At 37.4% G+C, this 23,666-nt stretch overlaps 1 long non-coding RNA gene across 1 annotated transcript in view; it reads right to left on the reverse strand.

Moving 5' to 3' along the window:
• LOC136569890 (uncharacterized) overlaps positions 1-18,368 on the reverse strand; it is a 341,210-nt gene extending 322,842 nt beyond the window's left edge. The window contains exon 1 of the long non-coding RNA XR_010785490.1: positions 18,174-18,368. This is a non-coding gene — a long non-coding RNA (uncharacterized lncRNA). The remainder of the gene's footprint in view (positions 1-18,173) is intronic.
• Positions 18,369-23,666: the final 5,298 nt, after the last annotated feature.

Genomic DNA, 23,666 nt, shown 5'->3' on the forward strand with positions numbered 1-23,666 from the left:
TAATTACCAAATCATGTTCAGCCTGTCATTAGCTGGATATCCAATCAGTTAAACAGTTCAGGGGCCAAAATTTCAGGAACTGACTGTGAATAAACATGTTTTCATGTATCACCTAATCTCTAGAGAAACCTAAAATTAATCAATTGCCTCTATTTCAAACTACAGTGTTCCATAGCTGCCTATGCAAACATAAGCTCCTTGGTATAAGGAGCCCCAGACCTCATGAAGTGGACAGAATTTAGGCACCTGGGCACAACTGCAATTTTGAAATGAGCAAGGAAGTACATCAAAACAAAGCCTTTGATAGATGGCTTCTGAATAGACATGATTGACTTGGCCAGCTTTAGGTTTTCTTCAGAGCTAGGTGCGATATAGATGGTGCCATATAATTTTTGAAAACTCAGCACAAACTTTCTTGACCTTATGTGCTGATTATCAGCCCCAAGACAGACACCATGAACATGCAAAACAGGAGGCAGCCTTATAAGGGATCCAGGGTAGTAAACAGAGCATCTCCTCATGGTTCTAGTTTTCCATTGCTGGATAAGGCTACATATGCAGGACAGTCTCAAAATGTGCTGGATGCTTCAGCTTCCTTATACCTTGCTGTCCTGTTTCATTTTTGGCAGCAGTTTTGGAATAACCACCACCTTCATCCCAGCACAGTTTCTCTACCTGTACAGATTCTCGTGGACTTCTTACAAACCACATGTAATTCAGGAGCTACGGGGAATGCTTGAGAAGGACACAGGAAGCCTGGCTGTCTGCATAGTGCTCAGCCCAAGAGAAAGAATCCCAGACTTTTCAAGAGTATACTCTGATTGCCACTCAGTGGTCACATTTGGAACTTTCAGAATGTCCCTAGATTGTTAATTTTTTAATTCAGTAATCATTCACAATAAAATGACAGCCCCAAACATTCTTCCCTCTGGAATAATTACTGCAGGAATTCCTAGTGCAGAACCTTAATGAGTTATAAGGGTGAGGGGAGCAAGAATACCCAGCAGTAAGTACACTTTCTCTTCCACTTGAGGAAGTATCCTCATTATTTCCACTTAAAGTCAAGATCCAGCTTCGATCCTGATGCTTCCATCAAAATAGCTTTTTATATTGCTAGACACCTGCCCACAAAGGACTATCAATATCCTTTTTCTTATAACTACCATCCACAGAGCCCTTTCTTACATTAGATTGCAAAACTGAACTGAAATCCAGGCTATAACTAAGAGAAATGTTTGTTTCAGAAGTCTAGAAATGTTTCTAAAGATCATTAAACCATTTAGCCATATGAAAACAAATTGCAGTATATATGAGGCAACTAGGAGTAATATATCCTGGAAATATTTTTGCAGTCAGTTTTATCTCTCTGCATGACTTAACAGCCATTTTTCTTGTGTCATGATTGATATTTAGACAGTAGATAGCTTTGCTACAGATATCAAAGCATACAATCCAAATTTCTAATGATTACTATAGGATTTGGTTCAACCTCCTTCAAAACAAAGCCCCTTTGCCCATGCTGTAGGTGCAATTTCTCAAGTATTATATATGCTGTGAGTGACTTTGAAGTTAATAAATATTACTGTGTCAAATAAAATAAAATAAAGCCTTTTTAGTGGGAAAAAGATCAACTTCAGTACCATATGGCTTTAGCCCCTGGCAGTGGGTTCTGAGAGTTACTGTAGTTGAAAGAAACTTTAGAGTACAGCAGTGGGTTTAGGTTACAGAGTATCTGAGTTTCAAGAGAAAATTATCTCTCTCTCAAAAACAAATTAAGTTTATGAGGTAAAAAGGGTTTGCAAATGGCCTTTTAGAAATTGCAAGAACAAAAATTTGGAGTGTGTCAAAACTCTTGGAAAAACAGAGGCAAAATAATTTTGTATGCTTCATATTTAAAACAAGGGTTTTTTTTTTCTTTTATGTCCAACAAAGTATATGAAACATGGAAGAGCTTTACTTCTTAATTATAGAGCCACAGAATAGTAGAATGATTTATGTTTGAAGAGACCTTAAAGACCACCTAGTTTATACTCCCTTGCCATGGGCAGGAACACCTTCCCCTAGACTAGGCTGCTCAAAATCCATCCAACCTAGCCTTGGGCACTTCCAGGGCTGGAATAGTCACAGCTTCTCTGGCAACCTATGCTGGTATCTCACCCCCCTCACAGCAAAGAATTTCTTCCTAATATCCAATCTAATTCTACCCTTCTTCAGTTTAAAGCCATTCCCTCCTAACCCACCACTGCATGCCCTTGTAAAAAATCCTTCTCCATCCTTCTTGTAGGCCACCTCCAGGTGCTAAAGTGGTGATTTTTCATCACGTTCAGAAGTCCTCTTTTTACTGCCTATTGCTGTAAGAGTGAAAGCTGGCAGCCTCTGCTTTCATACCATATCCTTCCTCAAGGTGTGAAAGTATTGTTCCTAAGGAAAATGTAGCTGCTTTCAAAGTATCATGGCTCCCTGTGAAGCAACAGCTAAAAAAAGCAACTCATTTGAAGGGCATTGAAACAGAAAAGAAGGTACTAACATCATAAAACCTTGGTTACCATAGTTCATCTCTGCAGAGCAGGAGTGACATATTAAAGGTATGGAGCAGAGCTACTAAAATGACAAAGAGGAAAAATCCATGGCTCTGTGAGAAGGGACTAAAAGAGTTTTGTTCTCAGTCTTCATCTTTACTTTCTTCTTTTTTCTTCTTCATTTTAAGAAGAAGAAAGCTGAGGGAAATATGTTCGAGCTCTACATTGTGAAGGTGTTGTACAAAATGAATGCAGAACCATGAATCCTCACCCACACATTACTGCAAACGCTCAGGGGGCACTTTGGGAGACTGGCTTAAAATAGATGAAAGTAGCCCTTTTTTCCACAGGACTTAGTGAACTTCTGGAATGTTTCCACAGTAGACTGTGAGGTAGGCAATATCAGCAGTTTCAAAAATAGAGACATTAAAGTACAATGTGTCTATAGAAAGTCAAGGCAGTGGTTGATTTGTTTGAGTAATTTGGTAAAACCAGAAGAATTTATGATAAGAGCAGAAGGACTTGCACACAAAAGCTGATGCCAAGCCTTAAAAGAAATTTTATCTTATTTGGCTATTTGTAGATCTGTATGGAGGATACATGAATTGAGGATCAAGAAAAGGAGTGATGTCCTGGAATAATCCCATGTCTTAATCTAAAACCTTTTAGCTTGCCCCCTAGCCAGTGTGCCTATGGGAGTCTCCCAGTGCTCTCCTCCAAGGAACTTCCCATCCCAAGCTGACCTGGATTCATACACAAGGATTGTTTCCCCTCAGTCCCTGGCTGACTGAATTTCTCTTGAAAAGTTGGTGGGGAACAGCTCATTCAGATAAAAACAAGACACATCTACCTAATCTAGAAGCAGATGTAACTGAAGTTTTTCAAATAGCAGATTAAAAAGGAAAAGCATGAAAAAATTTAGTTTTATAACATTTGCCCCAGGGTCTGCTTGATTTTGGCAGGTGATGGCATAGTATAGCCATTCTTTACAAAATCACCCTCTTTGGACAAGGTATAAAGTAAAAATAAGTAACTCTTAGTAACAGTTTTTATTGATAAGTGTTCTTTTTTCACTAGTCTGAGGCATGGTATACCATTTCTCTAGGAAGAAAAAAATACCACCAAAGAAGCCAAGATTGTGCATAAGATATGTAAGTATAAAGGAGGGAAAGATGAAGGCCCTAGATGCTTCCAGATACACTGTTAGACCTCTCTATGTATAATCACATTTCTCTATTACTTAACATAACTTCAGTGTTCTTCTAGCATTGATATGATGCTCACAGAAGTCACAGAAATCTTTATATAGTGTTCAGAACAATTTTAGATGCACGTCCTCCTCCTAAATTTGAGGTATCTAATAAACAGGTCTAAAGCAAGTGCTTACATTATTCAAACAAGCACTGACTGTGCAGAAACTGAAAATCTGCACTGGGAGTTCATGCCTCGCAAATGGAGGTATCTAAGTTTAGGTCAGTAGGGTCCCATTCACAAAGCCTTTCTGAGTGCCCAATTCCTCCCATCATGAATAGAGAGTTACGACACAGTGGAAGGATTCCTTCAACAAGAGAGTGCCTTGGTTTCCCCTGCTGTGTGTCTCTGCTTTGCCTGGTTTGTACCCTTTACCAGAAAAATCCCTCTGCTCTTTGATACTAAGCTTCAATTCTTTGCTTGATCCAGTTGTCATAACTGCAATAAAACTCAGGAGTAAAACCTCATTAATTATTGCTTCTCACCTAGAATACATTAGGAATTCTTTTACTATGGAAATTATATAAGTTACATGAAGATGTATCAGATGTCAATCTCAGTAAAATGCTGGATATTTTTTGCTACAAAAACTTTTAGTTGTTCACTTGATCCATGTTTAAGTGTTTAAGCATTTAGTGTTCAAGTTTTAAGATATTTTCTTGAGTTTACACAAAGTTTAAAATTAAAATCAGTGAATCTTTATTGTCCAGATCCAATATGTACTTTTAAAGATCCAGAGTGGGTTTAAAGATTTAATTTGAATCTTTAATTGTCTAATGAGCTATTCTACACCATAAATTGGTAAATTTCTTTCCTCCCCACCCCATAAAATGGAACAGGATGTTAAAGATGACTCCAAGCAAATGTTCTGAAGACAAGATGAGAGAAAGAGATTTCAGGAAGTTTCAGGAATAAAAATATTTAGTCTGAAAAAATATCTTTGTTTAGCATTAAAAAATGGAAAATAATCAGTCTTACAATGCTATTAAATCTTATTAAAATATTAAAAATATAGAAAAAAACACACACAGTCCACTGACACTCTATTCCTGTGATACCAATAATTTCTACATATACAAACAAGGGACTAAGGAATGAAAAATAAAAAGGCAAGCAAAGTTTTATAACAGCATTCATTAAGATGGAATTCCTTCTAAAATTCATTTAAATTTAATCTAAGCATGAAAAGAATAACATGAATAGCTAGAGTCTACAGCAGTCTAGTCTATACTCTGAGATTTAGCTGATTTACAAGAGGGCCCATGTATTCCTGCTTCTTATTTTCTGTTTTCTGCTTTCTCATGCAGATTAAAATGTGAGCAAGCATTGATTTCTTTAATAATTCCTTACCTTCAAATATTCATGCTGAATTTTAAAGAGCTTTTTCTGACAATTAAACATTATAAGAATTCCATTTGATCCTGCATAAGAAAAGAGTTTGACATCAACATCAAATAACTAGCAAAGTAAGTAAGAAGATGTAGCATTTCAGTTCTGCCTCTATTCAGAAAACACTTCCCAATTTTTAAACAATAATAATAATAGTAACTTCATAACTAGTAACATTTGTTTATTAAAAAAAAATCCTTACTGTCTTTCCAATCCAGTTATTGACAGGCTAGTGTCAGTTCAAAGTTTTACTGCAATTTCTGGCTCGACTATGGAAGGATCAGACAATATTTCACTACTTAATAAAAATCGTCTTTCTTAGAAGTTATAACTGATGCTATCAGAGAGAAAATCTTTGCTTCTGTTGTAGTTGGTATCAACCCAAAAGGTACAATGTTGGCTGTCAAGAAACAGACATACTTCATTCAAAGTTTGAAACACAAGTTCCTTCCAGATCACTCATATAACAAACCACATTGATAAATTTCTAGGAGGATGAAATAGAATAATTACAAACAATAAAGGAGGACAGACATTTTTCTCAGTAAATATTTATATATTGGAAAAGGGAGTTAATAATGCAGTTTATAAAATGTAAAGTGAGAAAAATACTACTGACTACAACTGTAAGTAATACCAATATTTAGCAGCAGTTACTAAAAATGAGAATTCTAAGATAAGCAGATCCGGGTAATACTCAGATCCTAAAAAACAAAAAATTCTGTGGATCACAAATGCTCATTTTCCAATATATTCTGGAGATCTGGAGATGTTCCAGAATATAGACATACTTTAAAAAATATGTAAGAAACTGTTTTTTTTTTCTTTTGTATGGAAAGCTATAGATCTGTAGATACAATAGCATCCCTGACCAAATCATAGAATGGCTAATATAAAATGGAACTAATAAGAAATAAAAGAATGCAGCAATGTTGATGTTATTCTACATTTGTAGAAAATTTAAGTATATTTGCAACATTTTGCTGTTTACAACTTTGTGTGATGAAAATAATGATGCTGATGCAACAGATTTCTGTAATGCACTTGAATTGGGACAACATAAAATCTTGAATGATAAAGCTTGAACAATTTAACATTCACATAATACATTAATTAAGACGTAGTTAAATAATAAGATTCAGAACACAATGCCACATCTGAATCAGTGCCAATCAGCTGTGTTTCGAAACTTGCTTATGTTTTTGAGTTCTTTTTGGCTCTGCATGTCTTAATCTTTTTATCAATGGATTAGGAATAGATAAATACTAAACAAAACCACATCTAAAGATGACATAGATTTTGCTGATGACCAAAAGCCTAGGGAGCGGTAAAAAAAGAAGGAGGGAAGGCCATCCCTTTAGGCTTTAAAACAGACCATAAGTGTTTCAAATCTTAAACCACAAACCAGCGGCAATAATATAGGGCATGGTAGTTCAATGGCAGATCCTGCCTTGAAAGCTGTGATTCTGAAATGGTCTTCAGGTGACAATGTGTGATAAACTGAGAGTAGCTTCTCAGTACAACTTTGCAATCAAAAGGGTTAATATTATACTAGGATTATAAACATGGAAATATTCTTCATGATGAAAAACCCCAACAGAACATATGTTTGTCGAAGTTATAATTCCTACTGTAAGTCTGGCCACAGTTCTGCTCTTCATATGTTAAGAATGCTAGTACAGAATCACAGAATTGTCATAGAATCACAGGTTTATTCGGACAGGGAGGGATCTCTAGAAATCATCCAAATTCCAACTGGATGTCCAACTTCACTGCCCAGGCAGGGTCAACTAGAGCAGATTAAACAGGAACATGTCCAGGTGAGTTTTGAATGTCTCTGGAGAAGGAGTATCCATGACCTTCCTGGACAACCTTCTTCAGTGCTCTGCTCCCCTTAATGTAATGAAGTTCCTCCTCATGTTGAGGTGGAACTTCTTGTGTTTTAATTTTTGACCATTACTCCTTGATCTTTTGCTGAGCACCTGAAATAGTTTAATAATAATGGACCTACTATTAATCCCTGGAGAACACCACTGACTGCAGGCCCCTAGATAGAAGGAAAAGGCTTCTACCCTTGGAAAAGATTCAGGAAAAAACCATTTAATCACTGATGGACTAGAAAATACTCAAAGTTGTGTAAAAAGCAATGAGATCAATCCAATTAACTTATCATACAGACCACAAGGGAGAGAGTCGATCATGCGTCATATGCACCTATTAGAGAAACAAAATTCAGACAATACAAAAATCTTCACTCTAGAAGGTAAATAAATTTAAAATGTCACTTGTAAAAGAGATGCAATCAGAATAGAAACTAAGTTAAAAAAATGAACAAGGCCAAAATTGCTGCAGATGATATATATTCATTTTCATTAAAACCAATTACAATTGCTTATTCAGTTCTAATTTAACACAAATCATTGTTGACATTGCATCCTGAAATATGGAGACTGTTACCATTAACAGCACCCTGTACTTTGAAAATAAATGTCTCCACCAGGGGTATGAATTTCTGCACTGAGTGGAAGCAATTTGCAGACTTCTGGTTCCACAAAGTCTCTTGGAACCATCCCTTCCATTATTTACCAGAGAAATTTTAAACACAGATCCCTATTTTATCCTTTTTTTACTCCTCAGTATGCACACAGTCTGTCTTGTCATGAATGCACAAAGTTATCTGGCTAGGTTTACCCGTCCTGAACAAGGATATAGTTTCCTGTCTGTTGTCCTTATGATTGTTGCAGAATTTAAGGTTATGATCAAAGTAAAGTAATTTTGAGGATAAACGTAGCATTCACAAATCACTGATTCTGATAATATTACAAGATCCAATGATAGTCCTAAATAAGACCGTTTGGCATACCAAGAAACATAATTAATTATGTATATTAAAAAATTAGAAATATTCTATTTGAATTCATGCTTTATCTAATTTACCAGAATATTTAACGCTCTCAAGGTGACCAGAAAATGTCACAAAGACTGTATTGAACATTTCTACTTGGGTAATAAAGCCTGTTTTCTAGCGTTTACTCAGAATAAACTAAATTTACATGTCAGTAAAAAGTAAAGCTTATTCCAGCCCTTATTTGCTTTTAGTCTTCTGGCAAATAATCTGCAGAACTACAGATTAGAAAGCCATTTTCAATAAATTCTTGTTTCCTGATCTACAAAAGAAGGAAGATGAGTATAGCAGCTGCCAGAAGAGCTCTGATGGGCAAGATCAAGTCAAATCTTTTTGAGTACTGAATATAGTAAATTCGCTTCAGACAAAATACTATCAAGACAAAGTGTGAGAACATGTACAGGCCAAAACACCTTAAACATTGTCCTACCAGTCAGATCTATCCACTTGAACCACTTCCTGTAATCATCTGCAGAGATTTCCCACTTTGTGAATGTGAAACTCTACATACCACCAGCCCACACAGAACACGTTGACTGAGAAGATATCAGGTAGAAAGATGGCCTCCGACATGATTATATACAACAAGCATGGCATATGATAGAAAACAAAACCATTGGGAGAATCATCTGCATCAGGGTTTGAAAACTGAGACAGAGATTGTGTCTGCTCCATTTTTTTATACATGACAAGAAGAACTTCTTCCTTTCAGTCCTCTCCAGGCTGTAATGCAATAATGGTATATTTCATTTCATAGACTAATCCAAAGCCCTAATGGATAAAATCTGTGTCACACCTCTTGACTAAATCTGACTACCATGAAAGTACAGTCTGATCGTATCTACAGAAAACAGTTTTCAAACCCAGCTTTGGGGCAACAGCTTTCCTGACACCCTCAAGAATAATAAAAATTCCCACCTGTCCAGCATTTCTGCTTTAATTATGCTGAAGTTAAACCTGAACATTAAAAATGTGTACACTATTTTGCCTGATTATTGCAAGACTAATTCTGAGTGAAAATACTCCGTTTTTTGATTGGCTGTCACTCCTGAAGATTTTAAATCTGATTTTTATTTTTTTGAGTTTTCATAATATAAAGGATCATATTTTCAAGTTTGTCCTCAATATCTCAATGTTGCAAGTATTTTTCCCTATTGAAATTTGTGATTCATACATAATGACTTGCATCCAGGAGTGAATGCTTTAAGGACATGCTCATGTATCATGAAACACAGAGTGTCTGCTTAGTTAACCCTTGGGAGAAGGGATGTTGACTGTTCTTATGCCTAGAAAAGAGCTTAATGGTACCACACTTGGTTTCAAGTAGATTCAAGAATTCTCAACCACCAGCAGCTCACCACTTACACTTTTTAGTTATTTCTGAGAACCATTGTTATTTTTGGCACCCTGGATCAGTCCTTGAAGATTTTATACGCTTTATCAAATGCTCACTGCCTTCCACTCATGCAAAGTCATTTATAGGTCAAATAATAGAAATATGGGATCATAGAATCATAGAACAGTTTGGATTGAAAAGGACCTTTAAAGGTCATGTAGTCCAATGCCTCTGCAATGAGCAGGGACATCTTCAGCCAAATCAGGTTGCTCAGAGCCCTGTTCAGTCTGGCCTTGCTCTTTGTGTGACCCCCAGATTTAGCAAAAGCAATGCAATGTCATTTCCTGCAATGAAATGCAGAAAATGCATTTCACAAAAAAGAAGTCAGCATTATATCTCTGAGAAACATTGTTCTCAGTGAATCCTGATCAGAACGACTAAATCTGGGCATCTACATACAACTTTCTTTGCAGTGTCTGAAAACCTGCAGCTGTTATTGTAGGTACTTGAATATATGAAAGCTTGGTTAATTCTGGATTAATCTGGATACTTAATTTTAAAAATTCAATATGCCAGAGTAAGATATAGCAGCAAATTAGCACCCAGCACTTGTGGACCCTACTCCTACTTGTGCCACCAGCGGACAGGGTTTCTTTGTAAAATCTCCCACCCCATCATAATTTTGCTCTGATTATTAAGAGTGTCATCTCCTGAAAAGTTCCTAAGGACTCTCAGTAAATTTCAAAGTGCAAGTTACATATAATCATTAATTCTTTGAGATATTCAAATTAAACATATCAGTTTGAATTAACAGGTGTATAAAGAGTAATGAAAAGAGTGGAGTGATATCTGTATCATCAAAAAACATCCAGTTTATATCTTGGATAAGATCCAAGTTCACTGAAATGAACCCAGTGCCTTCCTCATACATTTGTACTACAATACTGCACAGGCAAATGCAGCAGCCGTTGTCTCCTCAGCAACAGTGCAAATGCAGTCCCAACTACATCCAATACTAGAGTTGCCTGATTTTCTCTCACTTTGGGATGTTATCATGGAAACAGTCTTGATTACTTAATGTTCCTTAAAATGGTGTTAGCTTAGTTAATCAATGTTATTCTGTTGTTAAGCAGGATATTTTTCCATTCTGAAACAATATTGATTACCTAATTATTGCCATTAAAAGCACCCAAAACCAAAACACATTTAAGCCAGTGACTGTGTGGCTGCTATTAAAGCTCTCACAAGTAATACTGCTTCATTTCTACTCAGCTTGCTAAGAGTAATACTACCCTATTTCTACCCAGCTTGCAAAGCTTCCCTGTTTTCGAACATCTTCAACTCTCTCACTGTTCTAATATTCATCGACTTTGTCCCCTCCCCCAGCTTCCAACAGCAGACAGTGCAAAATTAGCAGCAAGAGACAGGATCAAACAGCTTGTTCCCGAAAGCAGCACAGATACAAGGCATGAAGAAAGGGATATGGCAGCAGGTATAGGCACAGCACCTGTTTTTAATTTTTTAAACTTTAAACTTAATTCCACCTCATTCCAACTTATTTTAGAAAGCAATTGACAACAGGAAAAATTATAAAATTGGCAGGAAACTAAGACTTGGGTGTTGAGAATTAAGAACTTCAAACTGTGAAATAGAAAATATATCTGTATCTAAATATATGACTATTGCATCATTAAGAGAATTTGGCTCTACAGCTGTATTTATGATTATTGAAGCATTCTTCTGCTTATATTTAGCCATTAAATTGCACATACTTATATGTTTTTTTGCCTCTTTAAAAAGGTAGCAGCAACCTGTATGTTTTTGGAGCTATGGGATGCTTTAACCTGATACTCCAAACTCTGTTGGATTTGCCCTAGATGACAAATCACTGACATTTCTCTGTGGGCATCGTGTGTTTTGAGAAACATTAATCATATATATGGTTGCAAATGTGTTTTATTTTGTCTGTATTACCTCATGCACAGTGTACATATTGGGCATACACTGTTTTGTGGTATCTATATATGGAAAATAGAGTTAAAGTATCGTGCTCTCAGGTACAGGGTGTGACTCTTGGGGGTGTCCTGTGCAGGGCTAAGAGATGGACTCAGCTTGGGTTGGATCCTTGTGGGTCCCCTCTATCTCAGCATATTCTGTGATTTTTTTAGTTGGTACACAATATGTATGATAAAGAGTGCATTGCTATTTAAGATACAGGATGCGTAAGCCTACACTGCATAATTATCAGAGGAGCTTTTTAAGCCCCAACTGTGCAAAAGTTGCCAAAGAGATAGCCTCATGTAAGCACAGTAAGTTTTAGAAAGGGGAAAGCTCTGTAAAGAAATTAGAGCAACAGGGTTATTAGACTGGGAAAGCAGACATGGTCCCATACTTTCTTGGTGAGGTCTGGCAGTTTTTCAGGTGTATGCCATTCATGGTGAGATACACACCCCATCCCTGGAAATGTTCAAGACCAGGTTGGATGGGGGACCAAGCAATCTGACCTAAGGGGTGCCAACATTGCCCATGGGCAGGTAATTTTTCTTGTCCTTTCCAACCCACACCATTCTGATTCTGTATTCTATGCTTCTATGTCAAAAAGTACTCCAACTATGCTAAAATAGAGTCACAGCAATAGTTTTGCCTCCCATTTGGACTGAGATGTAGAAGATGGAATGGATTCACAGGGGCAGCTCAGAACATGTCAATCAGGGCCCCAGCTGTACAGGCAGCTGAAGGTCCTTGCCTGCACTGCTAAAAACTGAGGGCTGCCCAAAGGAGACAGAAAGCACTGCCTGCATCGTTCTTGTTTTGCTCCCTCAGCCTCAACACTTCAGTGAGAGGGACAGATGAGACAGACGTATTCAGACTTGTAAGCAGTTTGAATACAGGCCTGAAGGACAAGGTGGAACATAAAACTATAGCAAAGGATGTCAGAAGAGAATAAAAATTGAGAGATTTGCAGCCAGGCAGTGCTAATACTTACAAGACTCATCTGAACAAGCCTCAGTATGGCTTTCTATATATTCAGTGGACCTAGGTAATTTATAAATAATATTAAAGTCACCAAATTTAATTAATTTTTTTTAAATTCAAATAAATTATTTTGATTTTTGAGTTCTGATTATTCTGGAAGTACAGATCAAGTGAAAACATTAATCTACTATAACAGGACAATGTCATCTTATGATAACACTAAAAATGCTGATATTACCACTGACAACAAACAACCCAGAGAACAAACCAAGTGCCAAAAAGGGAGTGAGGGGAAAGGAGGACAAAGGAAGAGGAAACTGTTCTGTTTCTTTCTCCTTGGTGCAGTTTTTCTTGCCAAGAGTGGACTTAAACTTGATTTGCTTCCTGCTATGGGAGCTGGCATACTGCCACATACGTGTTCCTGCTCACAAGCAGCACCAGCATGCTGGTCACAAAGTACTCCAGAAAAAAATGAGGTCCAAAAATGTCCCCCTTTTCTAAAAAGGTTCTGTGTGTGAGTATGCTTGTGTGCGTGATTTATGCAAAAAATCCTGTCAAAATATTCTGCTTCATCAAAAGTCTAATTTACATACATTTTTGGGACACTGTAGAAGCTGATTAACATGACGTATCACAATTCAGAAGGAATGTTGACTGAAGCATTTTAGGAGCCTGGGATGCAGAAACACGAGGTAGATAAGCATATGGAGCTCAGTGAATGAAGCAGGAGGCTGACTATTCTGCTGTGATTTATGTTCCTTGTGAGAACTTGATGGCTTTCTGAGATAAGAGATTTTGTTTGGAAAAAAATCTAGTGCAATGGAAAAAAAAAAATAGAGCTTTATTCATCTTTAATAAGCCCAGCTATATCTTCCATCACCTTTTAGAGATATCAGAATTTGGGGTTTATTAAAGAGAAAACTAGTAAGCACTGTAGTTTTATTTATAAATAGTAAGTTAAAATATTTAATCAAAAGCATTTATAAATTATTTTTTATCCTCGGGATTTACAGAAAGCACAGCAGTATTTCTCTTGCAAAATAAAACTTACCAACATTTTATAGTAGGTCTTTTAAATTTATGTTTTAACTTACACATGCATCTGAAACTGGATTAGGTTTACATTTTCTTGTTATTTATTTAATTCATTTTTTAAAACTGGATAATTAATTTCTCCAGAGTCTTGTAATATGAGAGAATCTCATCATTTTTCCCCTAACTGCTTTCTATATCACCAAAATAATGTAAACACCACTCTCTGACCAAGTCCAAGTGTCCAGCTAGTGGAAATGTTTATTAGTAACCTTCCTGAAAGCAAATCACCTCCTGCATTATTCACTCTGCCGTAGCTCTGTTTAGTAACTTTATGGCAAAAAACCACTATTTCATTGTAGTGAATTATTCCTCCTTACCCTCAGGAAGATCCACAACAATTAATTATTGGTTTGCAAGAGTTGATAGTCCAGAGCACAGGAGACAAAGAAGAAATTACTCAGTAAACCAGTGACAAATTATCAGGTGATAGAAGACTAAGCTCCAATTTTAGTTAACAGTAAACTGGTCAATATCATCTGTAGAGCCTAAAAAAAAATATATGATTTAATAGACAGAAGTTTATTTCTGGGATTAATCTGGAATTTAATCTAATTTTTGGCTTCTGGTTATAAGTTGTGCTCTCATAAAAGTAGCTCAAAGGAATTTTCAGGCTATGTAGAGAGACATAATGAATTTAGTCATCAGCTGGGGCAGGGATGGCAGTGATTGCAGATGAACTGTGTCACAGTGTGAGACCTGGATGTAGATTTTTAATTCCCATTTAATCAGGTTTTGAATATGCCTATCATGTGAGATACAGAATTGGAGTAGAATTTGCTGTTCATTCCCATATGTGCACATATAAACCCTCTTCCCTAGTGGCATAATGTAGACCAAATTATCAAGAGGTGTTCTGGAGACACTTTATTTAAATAATATTTCTTTTAAATAATTTACTCAATGATGCTCAATCTGCATCAGGTAGTGACAGAACTGGAGAGTAAAGGGAAGGAATCTTGAGCATCATCTTGTCTGAGTGTGACTTTCTGACAAGATTTCTGCTAAAGGGTAACTTGCAGGAAGGCACACAGGAGGTCCCACTGTCCAGCTCACGGGTGCTCACTGTCACCACTGGGTGTCTCACCAACCAGCTTTTTGAAGAAGATGTGGGCAGTGATGATCCTTGCTGTGACTGCACGAAGAAGGAAGAACATATTCAAACACCAGTAGCAGCTTACAAGAAGACAGTAAGCTGGATCTGTAAGTTACAGGGACAAACAAACCTAGCTGGCATCTAGCTTCAAAAATGTTGGCATGTGTACAATACCAACCTGGTGTTTACATCTCCCTTGTGAAGAAATTCAGCCATTATTGCAGCTGCACTACCAAAAATTATTTCTGAATAGAGATAAAGCCCAGAAAAGTCAAAACCTTTCCCCCCTCCAAAAGGTTCTTTTTCTTCCTTTATGTGCAAATCACCTTGGTTTCCTACATTGCCTGTACTGTGAATGCATTTTTTCCATATACAGTTCAAATTGCTGCTACTGATCATGCAATTAGTTAACTAGCTCTGAAGGGGTTAATAGAGAAGTAAGAAAGTTCTCCTGATTGAGGACTAAACCTGAAACCATGCATTTTTGTGGAATTAACCTGCAAAATCATCACATCAAAATGGCATTAAGGAAAGACAAATTAAACAGGAGAGTAGTAGCCATGGGAGTTTTTAAAGTTAATCCACCATATTGCTGTGAAAAGGTTTGCCATCTGGATCCCAGTTTGCTACAATATTGAGGCTTCATGGTATTTCCTCCCCTTTATCTTCCTTTTCAGCTATCATCCATGGGAGAGCTGAGGAACCTGTGCAGTACTCCAGTGCTGCAGCATGTCTGTGTGATACAGGATGCTCTCAGAAATCCCAGTTACAGTGTGTAAACAACTAACTGTCTTCTACAACAACTCTGCAGCAGTTTGTGTGTCAGCAGCCTCTGATAGGCTCACAGCCATGAAGCAGTGGCAGTCTTAGAGGTTTTGGCACTCTAAAGGTACACAAAACCCAGCTCTTGCTTTTTCCAGACAGAAGATTTGGATGCTGTATGGCTTTACCAATCACTCTTGATTCCAATAAATCCATTAAGCTTTTGTGAGCTGTTTCAAATCCCCCTCTTTACGTCTGCTAAAGGCAAGCAACAGCTGCAGAGACCTCTTTGCATCACATACCTCAAAACACTAGGGGGCTGGTCGGCTTGGGAATCGCAGTGCTGGGGCTGGGAGACTGTAACTTCACCAAACGCACCCGAGGCTCTGACTCGCAGGGCAGAAGAGAAACGCATCAGCAGCTGCATTTGATATGATCAACAAATCTGCTCTGTAGAAGAGCACGGCTGAGGCAGCCAAGGGGTCAAAGCGAATTAACTCTCGCATCCTCCAGCGCAGTGGTGGAGGTCAGGACTGAGCCTGACGCACATTAAAGCAGAAAAGGAGACCTTATTTGTCTTAAAGGGAATTAAACAGAGATGTTTGGGAGGATGTTTTTCATTGGATATTTTTTGTACGTTGTTTTTTTTTTCTCCTAGGCTTTGGTGAGGGGAAAGGAAAAAGGTGTTTGTTCTCAGATATCTGTTGCTGTCACCATAAACAGACAGGTTTTTTTTCCTAGTGAGTGAAAAGACAAATTCCCCATTTTGACTACTTTTCCTGGAATAAAGACAAACTTGAAAGGAACAGAGCCAGGTCCTCAGGTCACAGAAATTCAAACAGCACCAAGGGAAAGTGAGATTTTGCACCAGTTTGCACCTCTGTAAACAACTTCTGTTCATGTAAACAATTTCCTACTGATTTCAGGAGAGTAGTCTGATTTTCTCTCCCTGGAAACAGGTTCTGACCCATTAAATTGTTCTTTTTCTCATACATATTTAAATGTATTTCATGTCTGCAGTCCCTGCATATCTGCTGTGTGGAGGTGGGTGGATAGGAGGGGATGACCAGAAACTTTCCACCTAATACCCAGACTGATTCAGCTGTCATTAAAAATGACAGATGAAAGGGACAAAGAGTTTTCCCTGTCCCTTGAGGAGGAGACACTAAGTGACAGCTCAGCTTGGGCTGAGGACTGGAGCAGCTGGGGGGCACAGCTCTCCAGCCAGGCTGACCTTGCCAGTGGTGAGCAGCACAGTCCAGCCTGAGTGAGGACAGTCTGCCAAAGAGGTGCCCCTGGACATTAGGAATGTTAAATTCACTTTGAGCTCGCATGGATAGCTCCACTTGTCACATTTTGGAGAGGCAGGTACCCCACAGCTCCCAGCAATTCCCAAGTACTGAGAGGATTTTTAAAGAAATAATTACAACATGCCTTAAGAGGGTTTCTGAGATGGTTTTATATAACACAATTCCTGTCTGGTTGTTTTCTTCACTTTGAAGTTACAGAAATCTGCAGTATGACCCATTAATAGAATATTTTTAGTAATAGAGAAGTCACTGAGATCTAGAGGCAGCTAGGATTATTTAACTTTTTTAGATGAATTATCTCTAGATACACATGAACATATGTTGCCTATGTAGTTTCAAGACCATTCTACTTCCACCTGCAGGGGAGGACCATCTCTGCTGCTCATACAATTTTGATAAACTACTGACAGGAGAATTTTCCTAAGGAAAGATTACTCAAATCACTTTACATCCTTAAAATACACTGAGATAGTAGTGGGCTTTTCTGACCCTAGAAATATCCCAAAATAAGTTTTCAGTAAGGGAAAATGCAGGATTCACCAAGTTAAAACTTAAGCATCATAAAATTAACAATCCCTTGGAAATGTTTTAAAGCCATATAGCATTGGGGAAATACCATCCCATTAGAGACCAGCATCTAAACTGTATTTGATTTTGACTGCTGAAGACCTGTTAGCAAAAGAATCCACAAGTAAAAGCAACAGATCAAGTTGGCTGCAAGTAAGTAACTGGTACAGTCAGCTAAGTACTGCAGTATATGCTTATCTACAATGGGGTTTTTTTGAGGAAATTCTTATACATGTCTTATCACAATATCTCAACCTGCATAATTCTTTGTTCTAAAATCCCATCCCTTTTGAAAAGTCAGAATTATCATAAAAATCTTTGGAGCAAAAATCTAAACACTATGAATATTCATGCTCTTCACAGCTGTTACATTTATGGAAATGCAATAACAGCAAACTTCTTGTATTTGGCAAGGACTTTTTACCAGATGAATATATGCCAGTAAAAGAATTTAAGTGAAATTAAAAGCCTGGCTCACTTCTGTTTTTTAAAGAAGTGTGCTGCAGTCCAGAGTATTTTGAAAGTTGGAGTCTTTTTTTCAAATCTCAAAACATGTATGTAAATTTCAGCTGGAAGTGCATACACAGCCCATATTTAATAAACACATCCTTTTGAAAGCAATGTTCCGTGCCCACAGTTAAACAACCAATGAATGGACATTTTCTCCTGATAGAAATAACAGCAGTCTATTTGCTTGTGATGCTACATGCTGTCAGAGTTGTCATCTTTTCAGAAAGTTTATTCCAGAAATTTAAATTTACCCTTTAACAGACAATCAGCATGGCTAATTGAAGGGGAGAGAAAAACCAAAACAGATTACCTGTCTGTTTATTCCTAATGCTATGATTTGTTAAAGCCCTTCTCCATCAGCTCTCAGTGTAAAACTGCATATACCAGGAATGTCTGCAAGTGAGATGCACAGACAAAAACATTCAGCACAAGATGTAAGGTAAAGAGGATTGCAACATACCTTCGGCAGCGTGCTCCTTCCTCACCAGCCAGCCACTTCTCAAGAATGTGCACTACAGATGGGACTAGGAAAGTGATTTTAAATGGACTACTAATAAGTAGGTCCCTGAAACCAGATGTGACAGCAGGGTGTCACTAGGTCCTTTTTAAACTTGCCTCCAGTGCCGTCTCCTAGCTCCTCCAGACAGAATCAGACAGTTGCTGCTCGGATCAGAGCTGAGGAAGCAACGGTGCGTTTTGACTGCAGTTGCTAATGCTCCACTTTCAGGGAAAGCGCAGAAGTATGTGTGTGCCTGCACTAACTGCACACACTCATCAGCCTGCTACAAGCAGGGAGATGTGATATGCATACTGAAAGAGCTGTGCAGGGAGGAGTAGTTCAGAAGCACACCCAAGCCTGTTCTGCTGGCAATTGCACCCTGCTGACCTTCCTGGGCTGGATCACTGCTGTAGAATTCACCAATAAGTCTATCAGTCAATAAGCAATGGATCTGAAACAGTGCATACAGGGAGGGGAGAGGAGAGGGCAAATGCGTCTTCAGCCTTCAAACACAAAACTTTCAAGATAGCTCGTTTAAATTTCTCTGCTGTTAATGTTCCCACTGCAAATGTCATGGTCCATAGTTGAAAGGAATTGAATTTCATTTTAATTAATAATCTGAAAGAGGATTTCTCTAGCCATGATAAAGCACATTTTAAAGAGGAGTCCCTAATGAGAACTACCATTGTTCCAGGGGTTATAGGAGTGCAGTAGCCAGCTGTGAAGATGGCCCCACAGAGCAAGGTGGTACCGACTCACTCTGAAATCTAGAGCTCACAGTCAGGTAGGATAGGACAAATAAAAGAAATATCAACATCTTTACTTTTCTTGGGAGAAAACGAGCTTCAATGGGGAAGAGGTATGTCCAAGGTCACATGTGGAATTTGAACCCAAATCTCCTGCATCCAATTTCAGTTTCTTACAAAGAAGACTAAGCTGCTTCTGTAGACAAAAATTATCAAAATACAAAGCAGCCCAGGCTGCTGCTAACAAAAAAAATTTATTATGAGCTAAAATGGCATCTTCATGTCATCTTTTTAAATGCACTGTTTTCATATGAATTTGGTCACACAAACTTGACAGCTAACTCTTCTGGAATGTTCTCCAACCTTCTCCTAGGAAACTGAGCTGTCACATTAACTTGCACACCTTTTCCACAAAGCTGTAGGATTAAAATTCCTTTGGCTGGCCAAGCTCTACTCTCTCAATATTGAAAGATCCATTTCTTAGTCCCACTGGGGTATTTGGCTTCATGGGTTGATGGGGGACAAAAATCTCAAAACCTATAATGAGTAATCAGCACAAGGGTCTGGGAGCCCTGATATGGCTCTGGAGATTACTCTCCCTGGGACTGACTGTATACTGCTTTATTTGGGAGGTGCAAAAAGATCACAGTTCAAAGGGAGTGTGGCTGCAGGAAATAAACAGTAGGACATGAAAAATCTTTATGGAGACGTGCAGCCTCCAGGGTAGCAGAACATCTACAGGGAATATTTTTCTGAGTTAGAAGAAATCTTCTTTTTTGTTTATTGTTATTTACAGATGAGTGGGGAGAACAAACAGTCTTAAATCCATGGTGCAACAACCTTAATGAACAAACGAGACAGACACACTGTAGCACAATAGTGGAGAAAAAAACAATCACACTTAGAATACATTAAAAACCCTACATCTCTGTTTATAAATGTATTTTTCTAAATAATACCTTGATTAGCTCAATAAAATCATGCAGTATTAGCTCAGTTCAGGTTTATATTGACAATGAAAATTTTTGCTTGTGAAGAAGAATTTTATCCCTGAAAACAGCTTTGGAAATAATAGGTTTTGGATATCTACAGCCTCCCTGGGAAACCTGTTCCAATATCTCACCACCCAAATAGAAATTTCTTCTGTGTGGCTAATCAAAATATTCCCTCTTTCAATTTGTACACCTTACTCTTGGTCCCATCCCTGCAGTTCCTGGTGAAGAATCCTTCTCAGGCTCCCCTGCAGGCTGCCTTTAGATACTGGAAAGTTGCTATGATGTCTCCATGAAACCTGCTCTTGGATGCCTGTCCTCCAAACTGCCCATAATTCACATGAAGAGTGGAAGTCCTGCTCTTCCTCTGAGCTGACTGACATCTCCAAGAAAATCCATTCCTAATTAGTGCTGCCAGTCCTGTCTGAGCAGGACTTAAATTGGTGTGGATATTGGCAGCACGGCCCCATGCTCAGGGCAGCTAATGCTTCCTCAGTGGTGTAGAGTCACCCAGGCTCAGTGCCAGGCTTATCACATCGTGCGTCTCTGCTCTTCTGGTCACTGCTATACCTTTATTGTTGCAACTTAAAAACAATTAAAAAATAAAAAATGGAAAATCAGATAATTGGTTTTATTGCATGTTAGCTTGGGTTCAGAAAGCATTCTAGGAGTTCTGGGATTGTTGTCAAATCTCTAAGAATTTGACAGTGCTCAAAAGTTATATTAAACAGTAAATAAAGTACCAGTGATTTGGGGAAAAAAATCTCCAAAAATATCTGAACATCCCTTGAATCAATATCTCCATAGAATGAGCAAACCCATTAATTTTATTTTTTCTGCAAGATAGCCACTTTATATGAAAATAATCAAATATCCTCCTAGTCTAGAACAAAACCGAGAAAAATGCATAGTGATCTGTGTTAAGAAATGCTCAAAGCAGTGACAGTAGTAACTTCCTACAGTCTTTCTTCACAGGATGTTGCATTTTTCATTCAAATACATTATTATCTGAGTGAGATGAGTAAAAGAAACAAATTTTTTCCTCATAATTTTTAGATGAAAAAGTAAACACATCAAAAGGCCAAATAATTTGGTCTGGGTTTCCTTTTCAAAACTAATTTCCTTGATTTTAAGCAAATTTTTGAAACATGATTTTACACAATCAGCACGTGCCCTGGAAATTAGACTCTTTCAAAACTGTGCAAATAGGATGCCCAAAACTACCACCAATGCTGAAAATCTTAATTTATACTTATTTCAAAATATTTAAGAAGACAAACACCTTTCTATCCTATTCCTAACCCTATAGTTTACAATAGAATTATATTTTTCTTCTTAAATGTTTCATCAAACCTTCTTAATAAATAAGGTCTGGAATTTACATAGGACACAATATAACAAGGTATATCCACTCCTGATTTTTCTCTAACTTCAGGCTACACCAATCCTTAAATCAATGTCAGGAAATGTACTTGTGCCTAAATAAATTATTAACTCTAAAAAGAATGGTTTAAAGGTGGCTAGTACTCTTGAATGTCAACCTATATATAGGCTGGTCTACAGGCAACCCAAGAAAAGACTAGAAATGGTTGTTTAATAGTCATTCAGGGCTTATTTTGAAAGATTGAGGGCTGAGATAGATTTGGAAGATTGTATATCAATAAAACATTTTCTAAAGGCTGAAGAAGGAATAAGACAACACCTTGAAACAGTAGATAAGTGGAAGAAGGGCTCATATAGAAGTATTGCAAGACTCCTAAAATCTGCAATCTATTATTTCCCCAAATTCAGAAACTAATAAAAAATTGTGTATGAAAGGCAGCAGTGACAATTTCTGTTCCTAAGGACTTCATTATGTCTGCACATAATGAGCCTTGCACATGCTCAGAGCCTGGAGGCTGCATATGGACAGACAGAAGTCACCAGAACACTGCCCATATCCATACCCCAGCAGCTACCAAGGTGCCAGTGTATTCCCAGGGAACAGACTCTAGAAAATAACATTCAGGGAAGAAATTTAAAAAAAAAAATTCAAGAAATCAGGAACTGTTTTCCAATTCCATTGGAAATGACAGACATAGTGCTTAGCTTGTACCTGTCAGTGGAACAACACATATTCAACCAAAAATACCTCAAAAAGATTGAAGCCCCCAAGCCAGGAATTTCCCCCTGTCCTTCAACAACAAATTAACAAATGTCTACATAAACAAATTTTACAATATTTATCAAATATAAACTCATAAAGCTCTGATTCCTTCCCTAGCCCAGTTACTTTAGGTGGGAAAACACCTGGAAATCACATTTCCTTTAATAGCAAGAGAAAAATTGTTCTATATAGTAGATTGTTCTATAAAGTAGATTTCATGTATCTTTTTGTTAGGATACATATATGCATAATATTAATTATATATATATGCATAATATTAATTATCCATTACAAATGGTCTGGGAGATCAGGGTATCTACAAATGTATGCACATAGATACGTGTGTGTATATCTTACATTCATTTAATCTATATATAAATAATTCACATAGGTACGTGTGTGCTTATGTATGTATTGCATGTAAATAAACTGTGAGTGTACATATTTAAATTAAATGCTGTACTGACTTTTTGATAACTGTTAATTTGTCTGAAAGCAACATGGAAAAATTCTTGCCTGAGAACAGATAGATAGTATAGATAGGATAGATAGTATTTAGAAACTTAAAGCTCATATCTTGGTACTATATTTCTTTTAGCATTCCACATTTTACATTCTAAAGATATTGACTTCTTCCTCCTCATAGTTTCAGAGTGAGGGTATATGAATGTCATTCAAGCAAGGCTGTGTATTTACCCAGAAGACACATTTTTTTCTTTAATGCTGAACATTAATAATTTACCCTCTAAGATATTAGAATAGCATCAAATTCTACTTACATTTTTACAAGATTTGTATGTGACATCTAGTCTTCCAGGTTCTTTTTGTGAGCAAAGTTCTTTGAATGTGGTCTATACATAGAAAACTGTGCTTTCTTAAGTTATTAATAATAAGTGATTTTAATACTATATTTGAGTTTCCAGTAACATTTGTATTTATGAAAATTAGTGCCTGACAAAGACCTGTGAATAGGAATTCACACCAAAAGTCAAACACTAAAAAAATAAGAGATGTTGAGACAATGTGATGTGACTGCTTGATTGTCTTTAATTTTTTTCTCTATGTTTATGATCTATTCTGCAGTCTCCATTTAAAAGTCAAGATGAAAGTCAATTCAGACTGAAGTCATGAAGATAAAAAGACAGAAATTCAGAGAACTGATTCTGATCTTGTGCATTACCAGCTTCACAGAGGTATAATTTTCCAGATTTTCCATATGACACTGTCTTCTCCAAGAAGAACTGGCAAAAGTTGAGGTCCCATTGATCCCTAATGAAGGTCAGCCATAGTCTTAAGGTAGTTGTCCCTGTACAAATTTCTTCTCTTTCTAATTTCAAGTCATGTTTCTGTCATACCAGGTGCAAGAGAACTAGTTTTTCCCATTTGCCCTAGATAACATGTGCATCAGCATATGTTTTCCTTAGTAAGGCAGCCATTGGAGGCATAAATGTCAGACATGAAGAAGGTGCTAGGTCATACATTCTCTTTAACAGCAACGTGCGCACCCATCTGTCCCTTAAATCTCTCTGTGAACCTGGCACTGTTCTTTTGGGAAGGAAACTGGACTGCT

This window comes from Molothrus aeneus, chromosome 2 (assembly GCF_037042795.1).
Source record: "Molothrus aeneus isolate 106 chromosome 2, BPBGC_Maene_1.0, whole genome shotgun sequence".
NCBI classification, from domain to species: domain Eukaryota; kingdom Metazoa; phylum Chordata; class Aves; order Passeriformes; family Icteridae; genus Molothrus; species Molothrus aeneus.